General features: G+C 39.9%; 1 protein-coding gene across 11 annotated transcripts in view; it reads right to left on the bottom strand.

The window, feature by feature from the left end:
• Window positions 1-11,173, bottom strand: part of LOC109041386 (mitochondrial protein C2orf69 homolog) — a 74,808-nt gene extending 63,635 nt beyond the window's left edge. For 2 of the 11 annotated variants that reach the window (XM_072306354.1, XM_072306348.1), the window contains exons 1-3: window positions 11,112-11,173; window positions 10,557-10,659; window positions 7,243-7,326 (exon numbers count right to left, since the gene is read on the bottom strand). The gene's annotated coding sequence lies outside the window, so the exon portion shown is untranslated. Of the gene's footprint in view, window positions 1-7,238; window positions 7,327-10,279; window positions 10,527-10,556; window positions 10,660-11,111 lie in introns of those variants that run through there. The other 9 variants (XM_072306353.1, XM_072306347.1, XM_072306352.1 and 6 more) reach the window with 5 other exon arrangements.
• Window positions 11,174-11,850: the final 677 nt, after the last annotated feature.

The raw sequence follows: 11,850 nt of genomic DNA on the forward strand, positions 1-11,850 counted from the left end.
AAAAAATCGATTTATGACCGCGATAAATTACGCAACCGTGCAAACAGCATTAATATTTTTGTAGAGAATATTTTTTAACGTTTTTTAGCGCAAACCGCAACACTTACACTCAAACCGTTCGCGAGATATCGATTTTTAAAGTTTTAAAAAAATTGCAACTTTGCCCCCCTGCCCCCTCCCCCCTAATTATCCGAGGGGGCTGAAATTTTGCCGAAGCATCGGGGACACTTAGTACAACATCTGAGCAAAGTTTGGGCCAAATCCAAGGGGGGGCCAAAATCGGCGTTTTTGGAACAACCTCTTTATACTTTGATCTCTGATTCATCACTTAATGACACTCGTGCGGTGTCATTTATCTTTAATCAGTTCAAAGCTATTTCGACAATGAATCATCAAAGGTCCGATTTAAGAAGGAATTTTCTGGTGTGTGCTGCGGCTGAACCGACATCACAACTCTCGAAAGCATCAACTTTTGAAAATTTATCAGGAAGTGGTAATGGTAAGTGGAAATCATGTTAGTGCTTGCTTCTTTCATAAGCAAATTGTACGCTTAAAATTTCAAAATCTACTCACCTGCATGCATATTTGAAGAGGAATACGACATGATATGTAGCAGGCTACACTTCATCCATTAATAATACATAAAGAGCTTGATGCAAAAACGGCTTTTTTCGCCCCCCCTCTGGAAGTTCTTCATACTTTGTCTATTGATTACTCATACTTGAGCGCTTCTTTTCCCAAATTTTCAGACTCCCAAAAACTTTTGGGGGGGGGGGGGGGGGGGGGTTGAAGTCAAAACCTGTGAACCTCGATATCTCTTGAGCAAAGAAAGATATCGAGGTCCGGTTTGGACGAAAAATCGTCTAAAATTGCATTCTTTAAGATTCTAAAGGTTGAAATCCCGATATCACATTTTTAAGTGAACATATGTGCTTTTTTCCAGTTTTTAGGTCTAGAAAATTTCTTTTAAACGAAAAATTTACAAAGATCTCAATTTTTTATTTGAACCAAAACCAGTTTTTTTAAATTGTTCGTCTTTTTCCGCATCCAACGAGTGGTCCATTAAGCTGGGGAACCAAACGGTTCCGGAGTTATGATCGATTGAAGTTTCCGCTCAACGCGCGCCGACCGATTTTCGCGCGCAAAAAAGTCGGATTTGACTGTTATTAGATCAGATTGAATGTTCAAACTGAGCAACATGCTTTATTAGGGACTCTTGAGGGTCGATGAGTTCAGAAAATACCGATACTTCCAAAAAATTCACGTTTTTGTGTATTTTCCGAAGGTAATACACTATTGCGTTCTCCCCTGATGTCAGATCTGGACCAAAGACCATGTAATGAGCATCGATCATGGATCGTAGATTACGAATATGAATGCCGTTTGAATTCATGTTTATATGTATATTTATAAATATATTTATTTATATATCTGTTTATTTATGTATGTATTTCCGACTCATCGTGGTTTTTCCGATTTTTGCTTGGCTATATTTCCCTCATTTTAAAAAATTTCCGCGTGAAACTTTTGCGATGTAAAGAAGAGGAACAGGACTACCATTCTGCGAAAAAAAAATGGAGATCGAAGTATTACATTTCGAATGGTGGGGGCGAGAAGTGGGGGGAGGTTCACTTTTGTGGGCGCGATAACTCGCGCAAATTAAAAGGTTTCTCCCCGAAATTTTTACAGAAGGAAGATCTTACTTAGTCATGGACCAATAGAATAAATAAGGACTCCCAACTCCCTATGCTACCCTGTGTTAAAAACCGTTAACGCGCGCTCGCAGCGAACCTGGCAGAGGGTGCGGTGAACTAACGCCGCAGCGGTCCACGATCGTACCCCTATAGTATGTTATTCCATGCAATGTTCTTTGTTTATCTATGATTTATTTATTTGTGTAGATACTTTAATACATTTTACTTTCGCAAACTAATGAAATTGTATAGATACATACCTTCGGCAGAGGTCAATGCGAAAGACTTTGATTTGAAGTATCTTATCAAAACACGAGCAAAGATGATTCAGTCAACTTCTGACGCAGAATCAAAGAGACTTGCTAATAATCAAATTAAAGGTAATGCTTGAAGTCAAGTATCTTTGATTTTGTGACACTCAGTTGATTTTTATCAGTACAACACTATTTCTCACTAAAAAGATTTCACTTAACAGAGAGGCGCCTTCGGCTAAAAGTACAATCCTGATTCCTGCTGCACACTACATACACACTTCCTTTGGCTTTCTCAACAGCAGTTGCTGCTGAGTAAAACGGTTAGAAATAACACTTCACATTAATACCAGATTATGTACACGAAGACTGACGAAGATTGAAATGAAAATGGGAAACTTTTCACACTAAACTCTTCAAAACTGCAGGGCGACCACGAGGATACGAGGATCTAGAAACTTCTATGAGCACTACTGAGTGATAAGCCTAAATAGGTGGTGCATGGAAATATAAACAGGAAGACCCAATCATCGGTTTAGTTCACTACACCCTCTGCCAGGGAGCGCTGATGTCAGCGCTAACCGGAGTTGGGGGTCCTTATTTATTCTCTTGGTCCATGACTTAGTTCTGGGCTGGTATTAAATTTGAGCCAAATCGGTCGAGCCGTTTGAAAATGGCGAGCTTTGAAAGTTTTAGCCGGGGGTGTGCGGCAAAAGGAGGGAAGCCGCAGAGTGGGTCACGACCTGAAAATTGGTGGACAAGACGGCAATGTTGTCGCACAGTGGGTCACGAACTGAAAAGTGGTGGATAAGACGGCATGTTGTCGTACAATGGGTCACGAACTGATGAAATGATGGCTATATTGCCGCATAGTGGGTTACAGACTGAGAATTAGTGGACAAGACGGCAATGTTGTCGCACAGTGGGTTATGGAGATTCATCCATCGTCATTCAAGCTTGCCACAGCGTTTGTTGACATTTTTTCATATCAGACATTACATGAGGATTGTTGTTGCAATCTGGCGACGTGAAGTCCTTATTCGAATAATCAATGCCTCCAACAGTGTAAACGTAAGTCCAACCTCCAAAGATTGATGGCTCCCCGCCCCCGCCCCTCCCTTCGGAAAATACACTCTTCCCGCGGTGGACGCGCGAGTCACTTAAAAGACAGAACAATTGAGGTCGGACAATCAAACTAAAAAACGCGCGCGTCCTGGAGGGGCAAAGCCCCCCCCCCAAAAACCGGCGCGGAGCGAAGCGGAGCGCCGGTTTTTTAAAATTGCAGCTTCGGACAGGACCACTGCGGAGCTGTAATTTAAAAACGTAAATTATTTGGAAGTATCTGTAATTTCTGAACTCAGCGACCCTCAAGAGTCCCTAATAAAGCATTTTGCTCAGTTTGAACATTCAATCTGATCTAATAACAGTCAAATCCGACTTTTTTGCGCGCGAAAATCGGTTGGCGCGCGTTGAGCGGAAACTTCAATCGATCATAACTCCGGAACCGTTTGGTTCTCCGGCTTAATGGACCACTCGTTGGATGCGGAAAAAGACGAACAATTTAAAAAAACTGGCTTTGGTTCAAATAAAAAATTGAGATCTTTGTAAATTTTTCGTTTAAAAGAAATTTTCTAGACCTAAAAACTGGAAAAAGCACATATGTTGACTTAAAAATGTAATATCGGGATTTCGACCTTTAGAATCTTAAAGTATGCAATTTTAGACGATTTTTCGTCCAAACCGGACCTCGATATCTTTCTTTCTTCAAGAGATATCGAGGTTCACAGGTTTTGACTTCCGCCCCCTTAGCTCCCCCCCAAAATTTGTTGGGGGTCTGAAAATTTGGGAAAAGAAGCACTCAAGTATGAGTAATCAATAGACAAAGTATGAAGAACTTCCAGAGGGGGGGCGAAAAAAGCCGTTTTTGCATCAAGCTCTTTTTCTTGAGAGCATTCTTAGGAAACTTCCACAACTTTTAGTTTTGTTCCTGAGACAAAATTTTGAGATGACTCTGCTGGTATTCCCAGTGTCTTTTCAGAATTTTTGTACTTCATAGATATATCATCAAATACTTAAGTATCAACAGATATTGTACAAGATAGAAAAGGGGTGGGTGCAAAATCGACAATAATTCCCCCCTCATGGATGTTGACCAATTTTCAGCATGTCATTCCTCACTATGGGATACGCCTTTTCCCAAAATTTCAAGGCCTGAAATGAATTTCTTTCCGCGTGGCAGCGTTGCCAAGTTGAAAACCGTCGAGTTCCATATCTTTTGAACGAAAAGAGATATTGAGGTGCGGTTTGCGTTAAAATTCTCCAAAAATTGCGTTCTTTTGAAATATGTACTCAGTTTGATCGTTTAGGTGATTTCAGATTGCAATGATGCTATTTTTCACACTTTCTTAAGGGTAAAGTTGTTTTCAACCCTAGTATATCGTCAAACGCCGGATTCTCGATTCGAAAAAAGAAATGTTCATTGTATTATTCGTACTTTTCCATTTCTTTTGATATATTATAGCTCCCAGGGAAACGATTGGTAAGGGAGATATGAGCAATTTAAGTTTACGCTTCGCGCGCGCCGACTGGAATCCGGGCGCCGCTCGCCGCTCTGAGTCGTCTGTACACTCCCTTCCTTGAGCTTCAAGAGGTCATTCCTATGTATTTTTTTGCGTACTTTCCATTTCTGGCCTTTGAAAAGGGCTCCGATAAATTTTTAGGGGCCTTGCGGACCATTGTTGCCATTTTTGGCTCGTATTTCGGGGTTCTTCCCTATTTTACTTACAATTCTACTGAAAAACTTAATTTAAACGGAAAACTGTGTGCTTAGATCAGGGAAAGAACGTTAATAAAAAATAAAATTTCATGTATAAATTTCTCCTTCGTTGCCAAATTTTCGCGAAAAATCGTACCAAAGAGCCAAATATTTGAAAAATTGGATAAATCCCCACGCCATGGTTTATGAAAGTGGGGCATGGCTTTCATATTGACGTACTTACGTAACAGATCTTACCTATTTATACAACATATTAAAAGAGCATAGTTGTATTTGGATTCCCACGATCCGAAAATTGTCTCTGAAATGGATTTCTCACATCCGAATAAACCAATGTTCCGAGTTTCAGCTTAATTTATCAATTTTTGGAGCTTCGAGACCACGTTTTGTAAGGCTAACAATACGTCAAGGGTCACAAACGTATTTCATCTATTTGCTTCTGGGTACGGTCGCCGCGACGTTGAGGAGATAGCGCGCAGGCAGGCAGGGAGGTGATGGATACTGATAAGGATCCCTCACTACAGATGCATCGCGCTGATTCTGCTAATCAATGCAATAGCATCGGGTTGCAGGGATTGTAGGGATTGTCTACGCGTTGCACCAGTCACACGTGATTTTTTGTAATTATTATTGATTTAATTTTTAATGGTCTCAGTGTGAGATTGAATTTTTCGATTTTTTCGCGTGTTTCGCAGTCTTTTTCATCAATAATGATCGAAGATGATCCACCCGCGCGTTCTCGATTGAAATTATTATTTATTAATCAATCGGAATTATTTACTCTTGTTTAGAAACTATTTAAAGTCTCGAAAATTCAGCTTCAAAAGCCAAAACCTATGACCACCGGTCCATTACCGGGAAAAGGGCACATAACGGAAAATTTTAAAAAATTCTTCCCACAACACTGAAAGAAGTGTCAGTTTTACCAGTGGTCGTTATTCATTCTAGGGTGTATGAAAGTTGATATGAGTGCCCCAGTTCCGACGTACGTCATGTAAGAGTGAAAACTTCAAATGCGTTTTTCTCAGAACGCGTTTTTTCGGCATGTGCCCTTTTTCCGGAAAGCTCTTCAATTCTGCATGAAAGTCATTATTCATTACCTAAAACCTTCTACGTTCTATGACGTATGGTCTCGTAAGAAAAAGTTACAAAGAACGTTACAATGATGTACTTTATTACGTTATTTCCAAAAATCTGAGTGTAGGTTGTACACGGTTACAGGTTGAATAAGGTCTGACGCGTGTAAAATTGAAAAAAAAAAACCCTAAAAATTGGCCGAAATGGCAAAAATGGATCGTAAGGTCCCTTAAAGTTCATCACAAGCAATTTATACTGCCAAAAATGAAAATTACAGCAAAAATACAAACGATACACTCCTATGGAGGACGACTAAAGGTCGAAAAACATTCAAAAGATCTACCTTACACATAAGAAAAGGCCGCTAAAGGTGACATCCCGGACAATTTTCAGATCGTGGGAATCCAAATACAACTATGCTCTTTTAATATGTTGTATAAATAGGTAAGATCTGTTACGTAAGTAGTACGTCAATATGAAAGCCATGCCCCACTTTCATAAACCATGGCGTGGGGATTTATCCAATTTTTCAAATATTTGGCTCTTTGGTACGATTTTTCGCGAAAATTTGGCAACGAAGGAGAAATTTATACATGAAATTTATTTTTTATTAACGTTCTTTCCCTGATCTAAGCACACAGTTTTCCGTTTAAATTAAGTTTTTCAGTAGAATTGTGAGTAAAATAGGGAAGAACCCGAAATACGAGCCAAAAATGGCAACAATGATCCGCAAGGCCCCTAAAAATTTATCGGAGCCCTTTTCAAAGGCCAGAAATGGAAAGTACGCAAAAAAATACATAGGAATGACCTCTTGAAGCTCAAGGAAGGGAGTGTACAGACGACTCAGAGCGGCGAGCGGCGCCCGGATTCCAGTCGGCGCGCGCGAAGCGTAAACTTAAATTGCTCATATCTCCCTTACCAATCGTTTCCCTGGGAGCTATAATATATCAAAAGAAATGGAAAAGTACGAATAATACAATGAACATTTCTTTTTTCGAATCGAGAATCCGGCGTTTGACGATATACTAGGGTTGAAAAAAACTTTACCCTTAAGAAAGTGTGAAAAATAGCATCATTGCAATCTGAAATCACCTAAACGATCAAACTGAGTACATATTTCAAAAGAACGCAATTTTTGGAGAATTTTAACGCAAACCGCACCTCAATATCTCTTTTCGTTCAAAAGATATGGAACTCGACGGTTTTCAACTTGGCAACGCTGCCACGCGGAAAGAAATTCATTTCAGGCCTTGAAATTTTGGGAAAAGGCGTATCCCATAGTGAGGAATGACATGCTGAAAATTGGTCAACATCCATGAGGGGGAATTTTTGACGATTTTGCACCCACTCCTTTATTTGAGGATTCCTGCTAGTATGCTGTGTTTCCTGCAGCAACAAGGCTCATTATATTTCATGGAATGAAGTGATCAAAACTACTACCTACCTACGGCTTGGTCAGTTTCATGTGTTTCTAGAGTGAAGAAAATATTTTTGTTCTCTCTTTTTAAGTATTCAGGGTGAGTCAAACCTGTCCAACAAAAATTTTAATAAAATCCCTTTGTTCAAAAACACCTAATGATAATTTCACTGGTAAAGTTGCTGACGATTCTTATTAAAAGTCCCAAAGTCGGCTGGTTCATTGAATTTCTCAGGTACAGACAGATGGAAGGATTTTGAAAAGACATGGAATTACATCCTCCCATAAGAATAAGTCAGGAACATGGTTAAGGTTATCTGGGGATGACATTTGTAACATTTCGTTGCATGATTTAATAATCGAAGAGAAACAGAAAGTCTGAAACCTTGTAAATCAACGTAAGAGGTTCTCTAGTTAGGCTATGACATTGATATGCTCGCTTTGTTATCAATTAATCTCCACAAAGGTAAAGCATACTTACAAAAACTGTTCCGCAACAGATGCGAATGTAACTTGTGATACCTAAGTGACTTTACAAATCTTACCTGTTAATCTACCAGCGACCCAATTATTGAAACTATGTCAGCCCGACATGATAAGACATAACCCTATCTTATCCACGTAATATATCTGAATTTGATGTCTTGTCGGGTTGCTCTAAGCCTTCAATAATTGGCCTGCTGATGAGTTGGAAAATATTTCCACTTCCAGACGAATGGTCATGTCTTGGTTGACGCTTTCGAGAGTTGTGATGTCGGTTCAGCCGCAGCACACACCAGAAAATTCCTTCTTAAATCGGACCTTTGATGATTCATTGTCGAAATAGCTTTGAACTGATTAAAGATAAATGACACCGCACGAGTGTCATTAAGTGATGAATCAGAGATCAAAGTATAAATTTGAAGCTGCCAGAGCAGTAATTTTGTCATACAAGAGAGACCGTCTAAATGCAAAACCCACTTTTGACAGATCTCAGAAACTTTGCATCACCGCAAGGAGATATTAACAGAATATCTACACACCAAATTATTTACGCAACTAGGTGAATTTCTTTGGTAAATTATTGCGCTTAAGAGAAAGTCCTGACTGTAAAAAACAAGAAATAATACTTGTACCGATAGCATAACTGTGTGTATGCACTACAGTGGTCACTTACAAAGAACAGACACAAACAAACACTTATGACAAACATTGAACAAGAGAGCAGAACTGGATTAAGTAACTGCAGTCTCTGATTTAGTTCTAAACTGCGAATTTGAGGAGCCATAAGACACACATCAGATGTGTAATCACTTGGTTTCGGCCAAAGAAACTTCAAACTACATGAGATCATATTGGTGAAGCTTGAGAGGTCAAAAGGCTATAATACTAAATAAATGGTGAACCTCTAACTCTTGAATGAATTCAGGACCACATACTTAAGACAAAGAAACTGCAAAACATTTGATTTGAGGCGAAAATGAAAAGAGAATGGTCAAAAAATAGTAAAAGAAGAAAGTCTGGGTTTGGACATTGGACTTGTAAAACTGATTTTCAGAATGCACCTTAAAATGAGCCGATACGCCGTGGCTTCAGGTTGTAAATTACGATGAATATTATTGCTAAATGCTTGGTTGAAGTCAAAAATGGATTTAAATTAATTAAAATTAAGAGATTTTGAGTTGTTTGGATCCTTCGTGTCATCAATCTTCGTTTGTTTATACAACGCACACGCAGCAGAGGCACGCAGGGGTACCTCGCTGGCACGCTACGTCAGAAGTGTGGCCACCGCCGGACGGATAGAATGGGCGCCATTTTGAGATGGCCCAAGCGGCGCGCGTTTAAATGGGAGCCCAAAATACAGACTTTTGGACTCGTATTTCGTGGGTTAATATTGCTCAAAAAATGGGGGAAAATTCCTGTGAACTATGTGCACTCTCTAGTTTCCAAAAATGCAAGAATTACGAATTACTGAACAAGCTCATTACCGCCTGGCAGTTCAGTATTCACCAATCCAGCACCTGCACCTGATGACATCCCAAAATTGAGATCCTTATCACGCAGTAACACTTGGCGTTATTGCCGACGTATTACTTAAATATATACTGAGAAAAGAACTGCCGCCAAGTAAGATTTCATTACTAGATAATTATCTCTGACAGATTCCCTTGGTGGAGTAATCTTCCTGAAAATATGACGCCATTGGTCTACATTGATGCTTTACTTAATCCAAAAAAACCAGCTTATATCAGGGTGATTTCACGATAACAAGAATAGAAATGTCACCAGTTTAGTTGTTAGCATTTTCGAAGACATGTAACAACTGTTGTTGAAAGTCTTTTAAAGTTGTGACCTTGCATTGATTCATGCAATAATATATGAGGAATCATCTTCACGGAGACTTAGGGATCGTGAAATGTCTTGGGATTACGTACATAACCATCAGGAAATTTTTTCTCTGTCGGTTACACACCTTGATCTAAAATTCTTAGTAATGATAAGATCTTAAAATTTTTGGCATAAACCTTATGCAAGTGTACCAATTAGACAATCTCTAAGGGTAATTATATTCTTTTCAATTAATTTATCCCAAAATCTATTTGTGCCTTGAGAATACTTGAAAATGAAACTGGCGGCACTACTATTCCCGTTATCGTGAATTCATCCAAGTGATAGTCAGACATTACTTAGAAATTCCAGTTGCGCGGGGAGTTATCAACAATTTACCCATTACCCTCTGATGATCAACCAGCATCAGTGGAAGAGATACTTTTGGCATAGAGGAAATAATTGGGCAGTTCATCTTCATTAATCACTGTACACTGGGATGATGGAGATGGCCACTGATAAGATAGGTGGTTGTGGACCTTGCATTAACAGCCAAAAAAGAAAGATATACTAAATTGAGAAGTAAAAGTACGGTAGGAAGAGAAGTAGAAGACTGGGCTCAAAGTTTGAATGCGAATCGTCGAAGCAATGAAATTGTACGAACTTAAGGAGAAGCCAGGAGTTCTTGTCGAAAGGAAGTGGGTCATGCAGCTATTACACGGCAAAAGAAGGGAAAAACAAAGATGACATAACCTACTTCGTCAGGAGCTTCAAAACGACGGATATTAGGAGGAACCAAGGTATACATCGATGCAGATAATAACAGTGATGAAGAAGAGTGTGGATGAGAACAGAAACGTAGCAGGGGGAATGATTTTCATGTAATCGTTCAAAGACGATTTGTCAATACGAGCCGATTATGTTAGTAATAAACATCCAACCCATCGCACAGCTTCAAAGTTGCACAGCTCGGGTGAGACGGCTGCCTCTTCACTGAGCAAAGAATAGGCTAGGGAAGAAGAATGGATACTTACGATTGTGCGGTTAACAACCGGAATTTTTTGACTTCTTAATCATACACAATAAAAATTATAAGTTCTTGGTTTCAGTCGTAGAGATAAAAATCACCAGTAACACCTAACACCAGGGACGAGTTCTATAGGACGCCGTTCTGTTGTGAGCGGGTTTAGAGCGGGTGATTGCAGCGCATTCTCGCGTAGGATCCTAGTCAACTCAGAGGATCCTTCCCCCCGAACCTCGACTCATCCATCGCCCGCTCCAAAAGTGAGGTTAAGCCGAGATTGAAAAATAACACATAAGGCGGCTGAATTCTTGAAAAATAAGTATATTTTTGGCGTTTTTCGACCCCTTTCGACAAGGAAGGGGCCGCCGCATGTAATAGTATGTCGAAAAATTCGATTTTTCGCAGTTATACGCGATCCTACGGATTTTAATGAAGTCCAACAACTGATAACAGCAGTGAGTTGCGAGGATCCTACGCGCGATAGCAGCACTAGTACCTGCTCACGAATTTTTACATTGACTCTTACGGGAGTCCAGGGTCCTATAGAACTGGTCCCTGCTAACACCAACACACACCATAGAATAGTGAGGCTACGCCTATAGAAAGGACACTCTCGCATGTTTCGTGACGAAGAAGAAGAACGTCAAATAGAGTACCTGTATAGCGAGAGTATGGACAGATCGCTTCATGGAGGGCTTAGGGCCCAAAAGTGCAGCCACCCTTCTAACCAACTTCTAACGCACAAAATTTCACTGCCAGTCTGCAGGTTCCAATTCTAACCAAGATGGCCAAGAATGTACATAAATGAGCGTTCTTCCGCAAAATTGAGTAAATTTATGCAAAAACTGAGTCAAACACGTGCTTAATAAACGACGGTTCGTAACAATAGTATTAGTAAATCGTTCTGGATAATTGAAATTCATAGGTTGGCTGCATTTCTGTAGAGTACCTATATTAAGAGAGAGTATGGCCACTGGAGTTACCACCTCTGATTGGCTCAGCCATCTTAGGCTGAATGGAGCCCTTAGGACCCAAAAATGGCGGACGCCATAAAGTTAATGTAATGCAAAATGATTCGAAATGTAGTTGTCTTTGCTTATCGTAACGAGAACTTTACCCACATGCACTATTGCGACTTTTTTACATATTTTTAAGGCTAATCGTGTGCAATTTTTGAGAAAAATGATCTTGGATGTAGTAAGGTTGGCAGCAAGTGCGGTTGGCGATAACCGTCAAAAGTTGGCAATGACCCCCCTCCCATCCTTAAAAACCAAAACAAAGCACCGCCATTTTTGGGTCCTAAG

The sequence above is a fragment of the Bemisia tabaci genome, chromosome 1, assembly GCF_918797505.1.
Source record: "Bemisia tabaci chromosome 1, PGI_BMITA_v3".
NCBI classification, from domain to species: domain Eukaryota; kingdom Metazoa; phylum Arthropoda; class Insecta; order Hemiptera; family Aleyrodidae; genus Bemisia; species Bemisia tabaci.